Source organism: Bacillus rossius (genome assembly GCF_032445375.1).
Source record: "Bacillus rossius redtenbacheri isolate Brsri chromosome 4 unlocalized genomic scaffold, Brsri_v3 Brsri_v3_scf4_1, whole genome shotgun sequence".
In the NCBI taxonomy this organism is placed as follows: domain Eukaryota; kingdom Metazoa; phylum Arthropoda; class Insecta; order Phasmatodea; family Bacillidae; genus Bacillus; species Bacillus rossius.
In genome coordinates, this window is record NW_026962010.1 from 1 (window position 1) to 19,920 (window position 19,920).

The following is a 19,920-nucleotide window of genomic DNA, read 5'->3' on the forward strand; positions in this document are numbered from 1 at the left end:
GAGAGAGCCAAACCCCCGATCGTGCATCTTCGGTTGTTTTTTTTTGACGCGAAAACGTCTAATGAATCGATGAACGCCGGCTGCACGCACGAAAAAGTGTCCCGTAAAGCACATTGTCCCGTTACGCACATTGTCCCGTTACGCTCATTGTACGCTTGCGCCGCATCTATCTCTCTTCCACTCGATTGGAACAACCATCGATTTGACTTTTTCGAGGCACATTAAACTTGAAACCCTCCCATTCGTTTCCTACTTTTCCTATCATCGTCCTATCCTTAACAGAATAACACAGATTGGAAGAAGTTAAATAGCAAACATGTATAAAAGTTATAGTTAAAATAATCTCTTCGTTAAAGTAATAAACATATTTGAATTAATGAGTGCAAATAAAAGTAAATTTATCAGTTCAATTGTAGATTTCATTTGACTCCTTCTTTGTATCCATACAAAATAGTGATAATTCAATAAAAATGATTCTATTTTATTCATAAAAGTATGCAATCGTTGCATCAATGTTTTGTTATGACGTTGTCACGTTAAACTGTCGTCCGTAAACCGACTTTACATACAGGCAACCAATTTTTTTTTGTTCATTGTAAAAGGTTAGGTTAGCTACATTATAAATACTTTAAAACATTGTGGACGGTTGATTTGGTTAGGATAGCTACATTAAAGATACTGTGAAATGAAATCATGTAAACGGTTTCCTAGCCCTGGATAGCTACATATTAAAAAAGTTATTTGCTAAGCAACCATAAAATGATCTTACAGTATTTTTAATGTAGCTATACTTACCTAATACAACCAACCATCCACAATGTTTTAAAGTCTTTATAATGTAGCTAACCTATTCTAATCGACCGCAAAAATTTAATGCCACACCGGTTTATACAATGATATAGAACGAAAAAAAAAGTGAGCATGAACTTCTGGGAACTTCGGGTGTGGCTCTCTCGTCTGTGAAATGAAGGCTTCCCCCCCCCCCCCCCCCCCCCTGCTAATACACTACAGACACCTCCAACAACCAGGCGCTGTTGTCGTCGCGTTAGTCTGATAGATGGAAAACTGTATGCCCGGTTTGAACAACGCGTGTTTTTAATACACATTGCACCATCATGACACGAAAAACATAACATTTATGGATAAAAATAAACCTTCAGTACTTCATAATTTTTTAATCTGTTAATCATGCTTAGTTTTTTAATGATGTTAATCATATCTGACTCCTGAAATTATATAATTAACAAATTAATTTATAAATTTTTTTTTTTTGTATTTTCAAATTTTGCTGCTAGGTTATTTTTCTTGCACACTCTCGCCTTTGTTAGCATAGAGCTGTCGGCTATTAGTAGCTAGTTTGTTTTCAGCTCCCCTTTACCCCTTCGCTTAGCTTGGCAGGAGTGCTCAGACGGGCATAGGGGGAAGGATGTGCTAGAATTGTATTCTAAATCTCCTTTCGTGCCCTCGCACGCCACGTACAGAGAAACAATCAACTTGAAAGGCCGGATCAATTGCCAGTCAGTTGTGTGGTGCTGTCGTGTGACGTGTCAGAACGATGACGTTCAGGTTGTATCTGTAAAAAAAAAAAAAAAAAGAGACAAGCGTTGAGTATACGTATTGTAAAAATAAAACATAAAAAACTGTTACACAACTGAATGGTAAGTTGATTTTGCTGAATATTATGTAAAAAAAGTTTTACAATTAACGGCTAAGTCTTAATCTCAATTCTGTTTCGCTAGGAACGTGTATATATTTTTATTTAGTCAATGTCCGAGTGAACTATGTTGTTTGGTGGTCTACAACGTCGATGTCAGTTAACCTTTTTTTTCCGTCTCAGGTTCATATTGGCTTCTCGTGAGTTCCTCCCTGACTTCGAAATTTGTCTCTCTTTTAAATTAAACTAGATTTTCGTTTCCGCCTCCATGGTGGTATATCCAGTCATGCGTCACAGATCCTTTTGTCAATCGCAGTTGATATTTTTTTCTTATGATATCTATCCTTCTCTTAGTAGAGAAACATAATTTTTTTTAAAGAAATCTATGTACTGATTGGAAAAAGTACACGTATTCCCTTTATAAATAAATAAAGTCTTGATATTCTGCGAATTTAATCGTGCTGTTATTTTAATCTATTAATTTAATTTAGCATGTTCATGTTGTGAAAACACTAATAGGTTGCAGCGTGGATCAAGTGGGTTCGGAGTCGTACAATCTTTAAGATCCCATCCTTTAAGCGGAACCCTCCAAACATACAAAAAGTTTTCTAAATTTCAAATGTTGAACTGTTGATTCTCGCTACCATCGTTAGGTTTCGCAGTGTTGGTGGACAGCGACTGACTCTGGAGAATACGACAAGCTTGTCGTTTAGCGCAGTCAGAAGAGGGGGAAGCCTAAGATGCACGTCAAGTTCTGTCCCTGCCCGAACACGCCCGAATATTCACCTTCGGCCAACCTCGGGTTGTTTATTTTAATGTAGCTATACTAACCTAACTAACCGTCCATAGTGTTTTAAAGTGTGTTAATGTAGCTAACCTAACCGACCACTTTTAATATTTGAATTCATTTTTACTGCGCAAAAATAAAACAAATCCCGAGGTTGGCCGAAGGTGAATTGTTCGGGTGTAATCGGGAATGGCAGAACTTGATGTACATCTTAAGTCTCCCCAGAAGAGGTGCACAATGAGCTCGTATCTGGCGGACTGCGAGTGGACCACTCACTCCCCGATGTGACCGCGCGTTTATCGGCGTGAGAGAGAGAGAGAGAGAGAGAGAGAGCAATTTGTTAGCGAGCGATTGTTCTGCAGATATCCTGCCGGTTCGTTATTTCCGCCAGTTGGCGGCATGCCGGCCCCGAGAGAGAGATAGAAAGATACATATGCGGACAGTGTGGAAAGGGGGGGGGGGGGAGGATGGAGACTCAGCTGTAACTGGCGACTACTTATCCGGGCAGTTCACATCACGCGAGCACGCGTTAAGGGGATTAGGGCCCGCCATCTTGGATTTTTCCTTTTTTTTTGCAGTAAGTCTAATTTTAGAAATATTTATTCCAATTTTTTTTGAAAGCATATCAATTTCCCAGACCTTCTATACCTTGTTGTGACCACGTATTTACTAACAGTCCGTACGCGCTACTACGAAACTTATTATTTCACGCGGGTGATTACAACTACCATGATAATCGCACCATTTCACAAGTGTTGACTTCAACAAGTAGCCTAAGCTTAATCATATACCATGTCGACTCAAAACATTTAGCACGGAAGCTTTAATGGAAGCTATTTTATTTTTTTTAAAAAAATTGCATGATGGGTAGGCCCAATCCCCTTTAAATCAGTTATCTTTGTTGTAATATAACATTTAGTTGGTTCTAGGTCCAAGTTTTTTTTTTGCTTTCACGTATCGTCAAAAAGAGGCATTATACATGGACATAAACCTTACAGTCCAAGGGAAATTGGAAAACATTGGGGTGTGGCTGTGTGATGGACATGGCCGTGTGTTGTACGTGAATACGTGTACGTAACAGGTAATATTTTCTATACAAAATATAAAATACGCTATTTTATGTATATCATGTTTGTTTTTTTAACACTGTATATCTTAACTGTAACTATTTTACACTAATGTTTTATGTATGCAATCGATAGATTTTGACGAGAGCTGACGATTGAAACATAAACGAACGTGGTGTAGCTTCTCCGAGTCAAAAGTTAAACTAAATGGAAATCTCGAAACGCAGCAAAATGACCTGAAAATGGCGGCGATCTCCATCCACCGCGCGCGATGCGTCACAGTCCTCACTTAGCGTGACGAATTCTTTGATCCTTTAGCTATCCAGTGGAGTAATTAAAATTTTGGATGAAGATGATAGATATGTAGCTGCAACAGCCAAACTGTATCTCCCGATTGTGTTATTCGTTTTTTTTTTTTAATTGCCTTCCACTATGGAAGCAACGTTAAAGACGTATTCACGTCAAAAAGGAATTGGCTACGGCGTTCATTCTAGCATTTGCCTGGAGTGATTTGGAAGAAATAAGAATGAACGTCCCGCGACTCGAGCCCGGGTCCTCAGGGATGGGAGTGCAGCGTGTTACCGCTGCGCCATTTCGCTCGGCCGAGGCAACACCACCGAGACTCAAGGCCTTACAACATGTCTGTGACGTCACAGGTAGGAGGCGGTAGGCTCGTGGCGCGCGGACGTCGCTTTCTTCGCGTGAACGCTTCTCCCGCCCTTGCGTTCCGCCGCTACTCTTATGTTACTCTTAGCGAAATTTTATTAAGCACGACTATTATGGTAATTGCTAACGAAATATAACTACGTTCACTTAAATCAGCAGAGGATATTATATATTATTATACACATTGCAGTAGTTGTCTTGGTATACTCCGTACAAAGTTGTATTTATAAACATTAAAAAAAAAAACCTCCCTTGGCCTCTTAGGGGTCGTCCATTAATCACGTGATGTTTTTTTTAGCAAATTTTTAACCCCCCCTCCTCCCTAGTGATTTGTGGTGAGGTTTCAGACAAACACCCCCCCCCCCCCCCTAATAAATCACGTGTATTTTTTGGTGCAAAATATTTTTAAAAATTTCGGAATATTATCTTTAAATATACGTATAATCTAATTTAATTCTGGAAAATTAAGCACAGTGATAAAAATGTCCAGACACGCATTTAGGTTGCAGGTTAATCTCACTGGCATAAAAATAATAAAGGAAAAGCTTATATGTGATTTACGCATGTATTCGGCGCCAAAATCACAGTCGTACTGGCGACTGGCAAGCCGAGCCGGGTGGTTCATGTTGCGGCGGGCGGGGATATTGTTGCCTGGCTACGGCGAGTCAAGGTCACGCGTCGCTTTTCGGTTTAGTAGAAATCGCGCGAAAAAAAAATACACGTGATATCTCTCTACACCCCCCCCTCTCCCCCCTTGTGATATTTCGTGATTTTTCCCGACCCCCCTCCCCCCCCCCCCTTCGAGCCTCACGTGATTAATGGACGATCCCCTACCCGTGACGTCACAGGCTCCGGGCGACAGGGTGGGGAGGCCTGGAGTCTCGGTGGTTGGCCGAGGCCGCGGGAGACAGTTGACAGGCGAGGCGCGTGCATGAGTGACTTTGCCCCGTCGCGAGCGACAGACTCCTGTAGCGAAATGGACCGCCCGAAATCTCTTCATCTCTTTGTCGCGCCGATGCACTGGTGGGGCAAGCAGCATTCATTCAACATAGTCTTTCACAAATGAATGTTCCTATTAAACTAACGATTTAATTATTCATAGATTACAGATTAGTCTGGTACGTACCTACTACATGGATCTTCGTGTCTCTTGTGTTAACAGCGCTATGTTCAGCTGTCTTAAAAGTCATGGATGTTCCTGGCAGCACCTGTCAACAGTCTCACCTTATTTTGGGCAGAGTATATCGTCATGCCCCACAGCGCAGATTTTTTTTTCAACTACTATTTATAATGTATTTCACTATAAATATAATCCGATTGTTCGCTTGCATTTGTTGTTGGGCACACATATTTTTGTCACCACATATTTGCTAAACGTTATTTACGACTGTTATCATAATTATAATATATTCTACATATTTGTAGAAAAAATTAGAGACAGACATAACATGCAGGAGAGCTATCGTGACAAATTAACACGAAAAGCCCTATAGTAATATTAATAACAACGAAAATATAAAAAAATAACAAAATTGTATTTGAGGACGAGCCTTAGCAATGACACGAAAGCATTCGATGTCCCCTAGCGAAATAGCGAATCGGCAAGGGAAGTTCGATAAAGATCAAGGCTCAATAGCCTCTTCGTGATCTTCTGATAGCTAACTGCCATGTGAGATCACGTGCTCCACTTGTAGCTATAACATTTGTAATTATTGTAAAGTAATGGTCTCTTCTATTCATAAGTGCAACCGAAAGTGGATTAAAGAATGGAAATTAAAAATTGAAATTTTATCGGGAGGACGTTTCAACTCAGACTTCAATTTGAATAAATTAAGCGCGTATTGCACAGAGACATGTTTTTAATGTATTTAGTCGTACACTTCAAAATAATTGCATCATGAAGTTTTAAAGGAGCGGCAGTAAAATCATCGGCTTTATTTTACCTTAAAAATGGAAAATGTATGTTTTCGAATCCATTTGGCAAAGTGTTGCAGTTTTGTCTCGATAATTCCAACAAAATCTGTGCTTTAAATATTTAACTCGCTAAGCGGATAGAACCAGGATAGGGATGGTAGCAAAGCGCAAATCTCAGATTATCAAACTGATTTGTTCTTCAACTAAATAATGTTGAAACCAGCTCTAAGTACATTAAAATTGTAATCTGACTGAAAGCAGTTTAGGACTCTTATTATTTATGCAGTGTCTAGAGCGTTAAAACTTTAATACGAAATCAATAACCTACCGCACTGTCAGAAATTACATTAAATTTATGGACTTTTCAACTAAGGGTGCACTTTAGATAAACACCGGATCCTGAACTCCGTGCTCGTTGTAATTAGTGTAAACAGGATCGTGAGACTTAACAACTTTTCCACGTCTGTGGAAATATTAATGTTTCAGCAAGCCTTGTTGCAGCCATCTTCAGGGGACGGTTAGCTTTACTCTTTAAGGAATTGCATCACTGTGATCAGGACCGGATTTAGAGGTCTGGAGGCCTCGGGGCAACAGAGGAGCGGAGGCCCCCTGGCCCCAAATTATTTTACAAATAAAATGAACAATTTTTTTCAGTCGAGTTTTCCAATAAATAATTTATTGTGAAATCAAGTAGATTCTCTTAGTATTTAAAAAACATACATAAATTAAATCGGAGACAAGAATTATATGAAATTAAATTTTAGTGTTAATGAATATTTTTGTTAATATTTAACAATAATATAATCATGTATGTACAAAGTACTGTAGGTAAAGGTAAAACAGCGAAAAAAGAATATCAAAGGATTTGTGGGGGCCCTCCGTTTGTGGAGGCCCCGGGGCTTTCACCCCGGTTGCCCTCCCCTAAATCCGGCCCTGACTGTGATATTTTGACGCTATGACTAAATGGCGCAAGACACCACTCACCACTGCATGTGTTGCTTAAAAAAGAAGAAAAAAACGAAACCACGCCATTAGAAAACTGCTAGATATATATCCGAGTGGTGTTTTTTTTTTAATACGTAAAGCGGATGAGTATCCGTCTGTAGTTTTAGAAGAGTGAAAATGTCTAACACGCGTGTTTTTAGAATAATGTTTTACGCATGTAACACCCGGTACAGATTCTAGAAAGAACTCGAGGAACTTGCGTTGTACCTTTATCTTAATTTCTCCGCCATATAATGTTATGGTTTGCACCTGAATATCATAGTCGACCTATGCACGATGAGAAGACTGCGCGCCTTATGCCGCGGTGATACCGCGCTAGTAGCACCGTGCCTCGCTAACGCACATTCATGACTAAAGCGTGCCCCTTACGTCGTCAAAAGCAAGATCATTGCGGGCGGTGACGCATGAAACACGACGTAGTAGATTTGTAGAAAGAATCAGTCGTGTAGTTGATAAGGATCCATGCACGTATTTGCCAGGAGTAATTTGTGAAAACCGCGTGAGACGTGAATCATGGGAGCTGTCCCGGAATTCGGACCTGGGTCTTGTTGAATCCGAGTGAAGTGTCTTGCTAATGCGTCACGTCTCCGTACGTGCAGAATTAAAGGCGCGGGTGACATGAAAATGAACTTTCAATTCGAAATTGGAAATTTAAGGCGGGAAATAACACACGTGAGAGCTAGAAAGTGAATAGGGAGAAGTGAGAGAGCGAGCAGAAGGTACAGAAAAGCAGAACACAAGGTCATTTGCGCAGTTGACTTTTTTTTTCTCTTTTGCGAGAGAGCATGAGTTACGTAAGCTAATCGTTCTTCCAGTCTGCCTGTTGCTTCTCGAACCACCGTCGCGTCGCATCTGTCGCTACTGGAGTGACAGGAGTGACAGGAGTGACAGGAGTCAATATTAATATCCCCCGGTCTTGATCCACCGCGGATTCATTTTGCTGTGTGCTTTGCTCTCATGATCCTAGCAGCAGGATCTCTACACCAGAGTGATTGCTTTTTAGAACTGCTCTGCTTTGACGTACGCAGAAATTAAACCTATGGTAGAGTTGGCTTAAGGGCTAGATAATCAGTTTTTTTTTTCGTTTATCCACAGGCAAATAAAAGGGGTAGGGGAGGTGTGTGTACTAATGTACGCACGTTAGAAGCTAAACTTTTTGATTAAAGACGCTGAACTGTTTTGAAATTTACTGTAACAAAAATTAAATAATTACTAGGTATTATAAATTAATACAAACATATGTATAAAATTAAATATTTATTTTAGTAAAATAATTGATACATTTTATTTAGTAATTAAATACCAAACAAATGCTGAATGCATATTCTAATTTATTAATTTTGATTCCCCGCCTGTGTATTTTCAGATAAAAAATCTAAAAAAAAATTATTTTCACTGCTTTAAAGTAGCAAAGTTCTCTCTTAAATAAATATTATGTTGTGACGCCGTATTTGCTCTTAGTACTGCATACTGAGACTTTCACCTTAATTCAATAAACACTACTTGACCAGTCCAGAAGCAGGTTTTTTTTAAACTATGTTGCCCTAGCTGGGAATCGAAGCCATATCCTCTCGTAATGAAACAGTCCAGCGTTCAGGACTCGAGAGGAATGAGTGAGTAAACACATACGTAATATCTTTCTACTTTTTTTTTTTTTTTGCTATCAAATGTGCGCGAAGTACGCACGTGGAAAGACGCAGAACATTAACGAACGATTTCGTAAATTGTACATCGTCCGAAAACTACTCGGTGCATGTTGGTAGGCGCGTGCGTGGAGTAGTTTCGGTCACGGTACGATTGTGTGGGATAGTTGTGGCGCTCGGGCGCGAGTGTTATCGTACACGCCGGCTCTTCCAGGCCACAGCTGATGGGATCAGCTGGCCTGCCGGCCGACTGTCTCGTCTCTCCACCTGCGCTTCCTGCCGCCTGCTTCTCCCCCCACCCCTCCGCCGAACTCTTTCCTTTATCCTCGACGCTACCGGCCGTCATTTCCTGTCGCCCGCGCGCGCGGCCCGTCCGTTGTCCGGGCTCTTTGTCTCGGGCAGACCAGGGGCGCTGGTTCGAGTCCCGGCATCGTCGACCTCGTCTCGAACTCCACTGTTCCGTCAAGTGTTTGTGACGCTCAAGACTTGTTGCTTAAGGGGCCTCCCTAGTAGCATCAGAAGTTAGCGGAACACTATGTTTTTAAAATAATGATGGGACTTTATTAATCGACACTACGAATCTGAAAATTTTTCACCCACGAGAAGATAATACACGAATTGTCTGTATACTTTTACATTTTTGTTTTTTCCTATCAAAATATGAAATAAAAAATCACCAACTTGTCCAACTTTGGGGCCATTTTATACTGCTTAGGAGAATGACAGAAAAAAAGTACAAGTCTAGAAAAAAAGATAATTTTTTTCTGAAGAAATTCATGTATTTAAAACATATAGTCATCGCTTTGAATTCCGAGATATCTTTTCCACAATTTCCGCAAATCCTGAAAGTTTTCCACCGTCTCGTGCTGCCGCTTGGCGAAGCCAGCTCGCAGGCCACACAGCTCAGGTAGCCGGGTGGAGGAACACGTGGCCGGAGGGGAGGCAGGCTACCTGTGTGTGCGTGCGTGCGTGAGAGGGAGACAACCCGCAACCGGCACCGGTAAAAGATAATCCGGTGACCGAAAGAAATTCTCAGAATTGCTTTTAGTGTGCCTCGCCACAGTACCATGTGCTCGACTTACTCTGTGACTATATTCGTGTATCTCTAAAACATTGCTTTTGTTTAAACTACAAATAACTTAAAGCTTACCATACTAGATCATGTATTACGAAATAAAGTATTGAAACTAATCAATCAACACATTGAAAGTTGTCGTACAAACTATTTATTGGTGGCTTTACAGTCTCGCTAGCTAATTCGACAAAATTTATATTTAATTTTTAACATGAAAATACACTTCATTGTTTTTCCTTATTTTTTAATAAAAATTCAAGAAACAATTATTATACCACCCAATATTTTTTTAAATTATTTTAGTTTTCCAAAATAATTTTACACATCTTACAATGCCGGGGAAAAATTTTATACTGGTATTAACCAAATGGTTAACTATTTACAAAAGTTTTGATACTTAAAAATGTAGGTTTTATATAAAATGTATTTTAAATTAAAAGAAAAATCGTATTTTGAAAACTAAATGTCATTTTGCTATGCTTTATGGTTAGATAGATATCTGATTGCCTGCACTGTTTTAAAAATGTTCATGGGATGATATATAAAAAAATAAAAACTAGGGAAGTTCTATATTAAATAAGCTAGTCAGAATTATGTAAATGTTCCTCCTGGCGCAGGAATCACGAGGAGGATTGAAGATGAGGTCAGTGACCGATCGCTCACATATGTAGTTATGGATGGTACGTTATTAATTACAAAATTCAAAAACCATTTTGAAGTTAAAAAGTATAATTAGTGGCAATGTTTAATAAAGATGACGTAAATTTTCAGATAAACTTATTTCTACAGCTCAATTAATTAATAAGGGCAGGAAATAAATTTTTTACAGCAATTATACAAAATTATTAAAAAAATTTAAACCACAATTAATTTATCCAAAAACCAAAATTAAGTAAATATTTCCCACACATTACAACATCCACGAAAGAACCTTGCAAATTATTTTTGTTATATGCATTATTTTGCATTCAAGTTCTTTATTTTTTTATACTTCACCTACTTATAATTGTTACATATTTGGCACATGGTCCGTCACGCCCAATTAAAGGGCCTGAATAAGTAGAACGCGTTTCTGATCAAATTGCACGCCTGTTACTTTACCTGCAACCCGGAGCGGTGTGAAATAAATTATTGTACATTCGTGACGTTGGCAATCAACTTAAATATTTATGAGTTAAAACCAAACATATCTATAACGGATAATCAAAGAAATTTTGAAATTTTGAAAGCTTGTTCTGTTTTTATATAGTACACAAAGCAGTTAAACCATAAATTATTTGTTGTTGAAAAAAAATAATCCTTAACCCTTGATGCTTTTTTTCATTTATTTTTATTACCAGATATTTCCGTTTAAGTAATACTTATATATATATAACAATATAGCAATCTAGAAAAAAAATTAAGGTAGCCTTATTCCAAATATGTTATGATAGACGTTAGTTAACTAAGAATATAAATTCGCTTTACAACCACAGCTTGTACACAAGTAAAAAAAAAACATGGTTCTACTTACAGGCCGTATTGAACGTAGGGTAGGTTTATGACAAATACAACAGCAATAAACATATGGCTGAGTCTGCTTTCATGTACACTTTTTTTTAAGTTATCACTTTTAAAGCGGGTAAAGGGTACCTATCAAGTAGCTTAGCATTACCCAAAGTGAATGTCGTGCTCCAGAAAATGTTCGAACTATGTAATATTTGTATCACTGTTGCGTTACAGACCTGCAACTTTTTTCAGTGCGCGATGTCACTCTCATGTAAAAATATGTCGTGTTTAGCGCAAACGTGTTCGAATGAATCCACATCGAGCTGCCAAAGAATACCTATCGATGTCGGCAACATACATAAGTATACAAACCAACGTTTACAAGTGTATTCATACGTAAGTATAAAACTGGCGGCGGGCCATGATGCAGTTGGTTCTTCGCGTACAGTCCACTGACGGGATAAGAAGCGTCAAAGATCTTATATGGCTATTCTGTAAACTTGTATGTCATTTCACTGCCTGCTTTAGACAAACAACATCCATTACTTTTAGCTTTGGCTTGAAAAGAATTACTCCGGCCGGCTTTCTTATATTACTTATTTCAGCTCCTCGTGCGACCAGTGTGTATACCTAATTTGTCCGCGGCCTTATCTTTGGGTGAAAGTTATTTGTAAGGGAAGTTGTATCGGTAATGTTCATCATGTATTACATAACAATTCGACTTAGATACGCACATGTGTTTTTAAAATATGTTTAATAACTTGCAATACAAAGAATGTGTTGAATTTCATGTATTGAATTTTTTTTTACATTATGTACGAACATAATAATCACAATATTTCATGAGAAATTTTTAAAACATTTTACAAAGTAATCTCTAATTTCTTCCACACCTCATGGTTAACCTTACTATTTTATTTCATGTTTCAGTTGATTTAAACTGTTTGGAATCATAATATGACGGACAATGAAGAATATTAGTTTCAGTAAATTTTATGAGAGGATTTACTTATTACATTAAATATACCTCAATTTTTACCTCAAAGGAAAATAGTTGCATATAATTAAATGATAAATATTTGTTTCCCATTAATATAGTTTATGAACATAACTTATTGTTATAATACCTACATTAGTTAAATTGTGTTTTTGTAATGCTCTCCTATTTCAGTAAAATATTTGGGCAAATTGAATAGCATATAGTCGATCTTTAACATAAGCTTTTGGAATACATAAATATAATAAATTATGTTCTCGTGATTTTAACAATTAAATATTTCTTCGCATGAAAAAATTAATTAACTAAAAAATATTTCAGTAATTTATACTTAAGGACTAAAAATTTTTATTTTTATAATATAATAATATTGTATGTATGTATACTTTTCTGAAAAAAGTAGATTCAAGAAAACAAATTTTATTTTTTTTAATTTTGTTCTTGAACTTACTTGACAATCGATATTGAACTTCAACTTTATACTTTCGGTATAGTACTTTTCGATTTATTTTCTCCAAACGGGAATTAAAAGTAAAGAATAAATAACATTTTCCTCTATAATTATTGCAGCCGTATACTGAAAAGTTTAACTTTCCTTTATTTGCATGACGCGGAGCTCCTAACTACACAAAATTTTTGTTATTTATTTTGAACGTTGTATTTATGTTTCCTTACAAACTTAAATGAACCTCTTAACATTTAATTTCATCAAAAGTTATACAATATAAGTATCAAGTTAAAATATTTTTAAGTGTAGTTGTGGCTATTTTGTTGTTGAAAATGACACTCTTAAGTTTGAATGAAAGTGAGATATGATAAAATTATATTTGTAGTTAAAAACAGATAATTCATTTCAAATTCAATCTTTTGTTACATGCATATTTACAAATAAATTTGACAATATATTAAATTCTATGCATTTGAATCTATTCGTATATTCTGCAGCATTAATTCCTATAAGCAAATACTTATTACGTACAATGTACTTTTAGTCCTGTCGTATAGTTATGCAAAAAATTGTATCAAAAGTATTGTTTCTTCTATGCGGTTATGGTTTGAAAAGAAAAAAAAGTAATTTAATTTATTTTTAAATCCGGTTGTCAGTAAGAACACGTATTTAGTGTAATACGACATATATTATTCTGTTTATTAAAATATTACTATCGATAACTCCATTTTAGATTTATCTGTCTATGTTATATTTCAAATTGATTCTTTTTCTTCGGCTTATGACAGCAGCAAATTTTGTTTTATCGCATATGTAATGTTTTTATGTTTTGCATATTATAATTAATGAGTTAGTATTGTTGGCGGGTGAGGCTTTTTCACAAATGGACGCGTTCTTGGCGGCTAGCAGGTAGGACGCGTGTATTACGCAGGCTGGATAGGGAAGTACGACTGCGGTCGAGCTCCATGATAGAAGCAACGGGAGTAGTATCACTCGGCTATTTGTATAGGTTGGGATAGCTGTGCGAATGGTAGAACAGATCACGGGACTATGGTGAGGAAAAAGGTCCCAAGCTCGACATCCCGACGATGAGACCGTTTACGAACTGTCGATGGATCATCAGGAAAGTTAACAACTTCTTCAGAAACTTGAATCCCTCTTTCAAAATTCAGTTTAATACCTGGAGATGACTATATTCGGTGTTCTACCAAGCGAAGCATACTCTTAATTCATTACTAGTTGATGTTTAATATTTTGACGCAAAATAAAATTGTGAATCAGCTTACTTTGCTCATGCCAGGTTTTACAAGTTTTGTCAAAGTTAATTAAATGAATAAAAATTGTGTCCCTTTGTTACTGGCTACCCGCAAGAAATTATCATGGTGAATAATAATAATTTTAAGTCGACATGTAATATTTTGATTTTTATGGGATTGTGTTTTGGTAATGGTGTGTGTAACTGTCTTGTGTATTTTATTACATTCACTTCACGTAACGAATTGTCTGAACGTAATGTTATTGTTTGTTTGTTTTAATATTTCGTTTTATTGAACAAAGATACATAGTTTGCCACTTCGAGCGACTACAGAAATGACAATACAATTAGTTTACAGTGTTCCAAACATTTTAGTTTCCTCTACTGTACATGGGGGGAATATTTTTTATGTTATGTTTACTGAAACCATTTTACGCGCTAAGTGAGATGTTGCGATTGAGTAGAAGGGAAAATATGTCATAAAACCCTGCGTAATGTTATGAATTCCATTCATTCGTTTACTCTGTGATCCGGAGGGACTAATGTTAAGACTGAATACATGTGCACTTCCTCTATGTAGAGTGGCTTCATTGAGATGAAAGCAAAGCTCACGTTGATGAAATACTTATTAATTAAAAAATTAAAATGTTGTTTTATGCTTCAATTTCTGTTAGTGTCGTACACAGATTAAAAATGTAATGCAGAGTTCCTCAGTTTTATGTATATTGAAATTTGCTCATGTGTAGAGTAGTTATTAAAAGCATAAAAAACATATATGACGAATTGTTGTGTATTATTTCCATTAGGCGTGACCATGAAAATAGATAAGATTTTATCATTATGTGAAATCTACATTTTAAATGTTGGCGTTTAAATATTTATGAAAGCGTGTGATCTTAAAGCACTATTTATCTATTAAGGAAGTAGGTAGTTTCTTTGATTTTAGAAGGGTTTTTTAAACAAACAACTAAATTAATTAAAAAATTTGAACTACTGCAAGCAAAAAATACTTTATTCCATTTTTATTTTAAAATTAGCCATTGTATTCTACCTTGCTTACACTCTATTAACGAAAAATATTTTTTTTTTTGACAGAGATGAATACCGTAAATTAATACACAAAACATACATGTTTTCGTATGAAAAACAGTGACGAAACCAAAATTATTTTGATAGTTTGTATAGAAAATCCCCAACAGTAGTGGTGGTATATTTAGGGATTTCTTTGTAGATGGGTACTATTCCACAATAAAAAGGAGTTATCGTCAATTATTATCAAAGCAGCCATATTTCGTATCTTCTTTGACAGCCTAAATACAGCAACAAATGACGTACTTGGCTAAAAATAAATTCCAGCTGCATGCGTAGATTCCGGGAGGAGGGGAGAATCTCAGGGTGGCCCGAACCTCCCTGAAATAAAAAAGTCCGTCTGAGGGGGCCCCGCTTGCATTTGCAAAATCTTCACGTTATCCCGTGGGCCTCATGGGAATCCTACAAATTTTCGCCCGTGATTCCAGCTATACATTTCACTGACACCTTGAGCACAACAGTCAGTGCACACTGAGTTCTTCCATACCACCCGCACTTGTCTTCGATAAAATCTGAACTCAGGTGGATTCAGCGTGACTGACTAAGCCTGCAGTCTGAATCCACCTGTAGGCCGCTGTTGCAACAGCTAAGAAATTTACACTGCTCGTAGTAAACAGTCTGTATGTAACTCGAAACGTGATTCCAGTTCATTCGTGTATACTTATTCATCATATTATGCAACGTTAAAGTCATTAAAAAAATATGCAAAAATAAAATAAAATGCTAAACTTGTAATAATAGCCAGAAAATAATAATATGCAGTAATATTTAGTGTAACTAAATACGACGTGAACCCTAGAATACAAAGTTGACGATGTGTCGTTGGTGGGAACACTTGTTTGTTCCTGACATTTTTTTTCTTTACAGAATTTAAAAGTAAGTTTGACATGCACTTTTTATTCAGGAAGTATGTTAAAAATTTATATGTCGTTATTGCGATTTAAAAAGTTGATTTGTGTCTAAGATTAAAAATAATTAATATTATTTTCATCATTTTATTCCCAGTTTTATTACTCAATTATTAGTAGGACGTGATTTCTCGTTGCGGTGCGGAATACTTTTATGAATGAAAGCATAACTGTTCGTGCAAAACCATTCATCACACAAATGTCAGTTCGAAAGTATAATGTTGGAAATTTTTTTAATGATATAATTTTTGCATTTTTCCCCCCCTGAAAACACAAGCTAACACGTCGATTGTTGGTGACAGCATTTTTTGTAATGTATGTAAATCTCTTAATTATGTTGAACGTTAATTAAAATAAAAATACATGTTTTAAACAGAATTGACGATTGTTTGCATTTCATGGATATGGACTGGATCGCAACACTAATTTAATGTTTCAAGTTAATAAACACTGTCAGGAAGCAAGCAAGGCAATATGAGAACATTATCTTTTGGTTGAATGTAGCGAAAGGGAAAAACAGTCACCTTTCTTGCCACGATCTTGTTCGCAGATAACGCAGGTATAAGTAGCAAATGGACTCCACACAATGACAACCCTCCCATTATTCCGCCCCCCTCGCTGAAACGCCCTCTCCCCCCTCCACCTCGGCGCAGGCGACAGTCTCAGGTATATCGCCCCGCCCAACCACTGGCAGTAGCACGTGGCCAGTGGCCCACCGCGCTAAACATTTTTACTAGGGAGGCCCCTTAAAGGGGTGCCTCCCATTTCAGGTCATGACTTTATATTTACAGTAATTACACATTGTTTAACTTTCACGAAGTGAAAAATATATACAGCGCATACTTTTTGCACAATTAGCTGCCAAAGTTACATTTTTAACGTTTTTGGGTTGTACAAATAAGGAGAATATTAATTTATTGCAGAACTGAAACTTTTTAGGTTTAACTGAAATGCCACCGGCTACTTCAAGAAATGGTTTGAATTTTTTCTTCTTCAGAAAATATTAATTAATTTTACCTGGCATTTTAAATGTCTCAAATTTGTTACGATATCGACCGCCAAGAAACACGAAATGAGTTTTTGTGATAGAAAAGACAACCATATCATGAAGTAGCCAGTGGCATTGCAGTTAAACCTAAAAAAGTTTCATTTCTGCAATAAATTAATTTATCCCTATTTGTACGAGCCAAAAACGTTAAAAATATAACTTTGGCAGCTAATTATGCAAAAAGTATGCGCTTTATACATTTGTCATTTCGTGAAAGTTAAACAATTCAAAAAGTCTAAAAGTTGATCAGTGATTAATATAAATATAAAATCATGACCTGAAATGGGAGGCACCTCCTTAATCAGGCGGTACCGCCGCAGGGTGAGCTGAGACTGTACTGTCATCACAGCCATTGCGGGCCTGCAGTTGTGGAAATAGCTATTTTGGTGCACCCCGCGAGGGATTCTGTGGAGGGGGTTTCATTCAGGACTCAAACCCACGCTGTGCTGACGGCGATTTTAAAAAGCCTGATGGTGGGAGAATACTGGCGAATGTGATTTCGGGTTCGTGGGTTCGAATCCCAGTTTAAACATTTTCAGCGGAGCTGCCCGCCCTGCGCTCTGTATGCCAGGTGAGTAGGTTGTTGGCTGGTTGCGGTTTCTAGTCGTTTCATATGTCACGGTGTTCGCTTGCAAGCATCATGTGACGCTTTGCAAGTGACAGTTGGGGAAATGGGTGGGTACCGCTGGTAACTACGGTCGATATCTGTCCCAAGTTTTGGACTAGTTACGTGATACAAACTAAAAGAATGAATTTTCTGCAGTAGTCGACAGAAAAGGCTGTTAGGGGCCACACATACGATGTGCAGAGCTTCAGAAAAAAAAAACACGTGATTTAAAAACTGCTCGAGATTGCAGAAGTAGGGTCTGTTAACGAACACAATTTAGAGTACTCCGAGGGAAGAATAGTTCTTTTTCCGTACTTTGTTTTTGAACTGTGTTTTTTAGAAGAGTTAAAAGGCTTAAACGTGTGTTTTCAGTATAATTTTCAAGCATGACACACCTGGTAGAGATGATTTATTGAAAGCACTCAAGGGACTTGAAATACACCCTCATTACACTTTTATTTTAATTTCTTCGCTACAAAATTTTATGGTCGCCAGAGGTGACACCGCGCCAGAAGCACCAACGAGCGTCGCAATGACATCGAAGGTGCCCTTGTCTAGACATATGCCTCTAAAAAGATGCTCGGATCAGCTGACAACACGCTGTGGTGTCTCCCCTCGTGCTGGTGTATCGTCTGCACGGCTGTCGGCTTTCTGGCGACCTCGTCTCGCTCCACACATGTCGGCCAGGTGCGTGTCACCTCCCTTACCCCTCCTCTCTGTATCGTCTGCTCTCCACTCTCTCTCTCTCTCTCTCTCTCTCACGCCAGACCTTCCACGAAGCAGGTCCCCCCATGCCTCCTACCTTTGAATATATGTATACTGTATAGAAGTCGCGAGTGGATAGGATTTACTCTACGTTTTTCAGGAGCGTATGATGAGCAGCTTGGGAACTTCACCGCTGCAGGGCGCTGCCGTAACGCCCTGTATCGTCTTAGGTTGTTATTTACACGTTAGAGCGCAGCACTGTCGCCCGCTGTCATTCCCCGCACCCTCCACCCATCATTCACTGCAGCTCAAGGTCGTTCAATGGGAGTTTGTGCGTCACAAAACTGTAGGGATGAGAGGTGGGGTAGAGGGTGGGTGGAGGACAACGCATTTTTGAGGGTGGTTGGGGAAGGGGTGTTTGAAGAGTTCGACACTTGTCCGCTAGGGACCACCACAAGTCGATGCCCTAGAGATGGTGGCGATTGCGGCGGTGAATTAACCAACTACCTCAAACCATATTAGAAATTTTAACATGGGCTGGCGACTTCTATACAGTATATATAAGCTCCTACCCTCTTATCAGCCGTCGAACCACAAAGCACCCTGCGGACACCGGAGGGTTTCCCGTCTGGCCACACGTTCTCCTGCGGGAAGCATGCGGCGACGCCGAGTTCCGTTACTGCATTCCTCCATGCGCGCCGTGCTGCTGCCTCGAGCTGAGCAAAGGCACGTTTTTGTTAAAGCTCGTCTCACACGCCGATATGTCACTTATCAGCTCTAGGTGTACGGCATTTGGTGGGAGTATTATCGTGATTTTTTTTTCCTTTTTCTTTGTTTGTTGACCATATTCCTGTTATGGAATATTATGTGGTGTTTATATCCCGTTGACAATTTTTTGCTTAATTTGTGTTCTTGTCTTTTGTGTTTTTTGTAGTTTTCTTCTACAGACATACATGTGCTTTAGCAATGGCGTATGTCCAAAAGCTTACATCAAGTCATGCACTCCCATTGCACAAATCTTTCAAAAATAATTATCGTGAATGCTGCGGAAGTCAAGGAACGGAAATGTGTAACAACCACGGTGCTGCCATCTGTGGCGGATGGCGCGAACCAGAGTTCACATGGACGTAGGGAAACTTTATAGCATTAACTGTTTGATGAATTTTATCAAGATTGGCAGTATTTTTAATAAAATTCCATATCGAAAATTAAGTCCAAAGCCGGGGTTTAGTATTTTTTTAAAAATATTTTTCGCTTTTATCGGAGCAGTTTTCATTATATAGTTTAAATTACATTCTGCGTATAGAATGATTCGATAGTCGACGTACCTAGCTACTCCGGCGCTTGATTATAGCGGCGGGTGCGTAAACTACGTGCGATTCGCGTCAAGAAAATAGTTGGAAAAGCAATTGCTTTTATATTTATCACGCCATGCGTTATTTTTTTAAGAATTCCACGTAAATTTCGTGTTAGAGTTAAGTATTAAAAGTTTATTTGCAACATGAGAAAACATGAATTTGCTCGTTTCCGAGGGGAATTTAGAAGAAAAGCCTTCAAATAATAG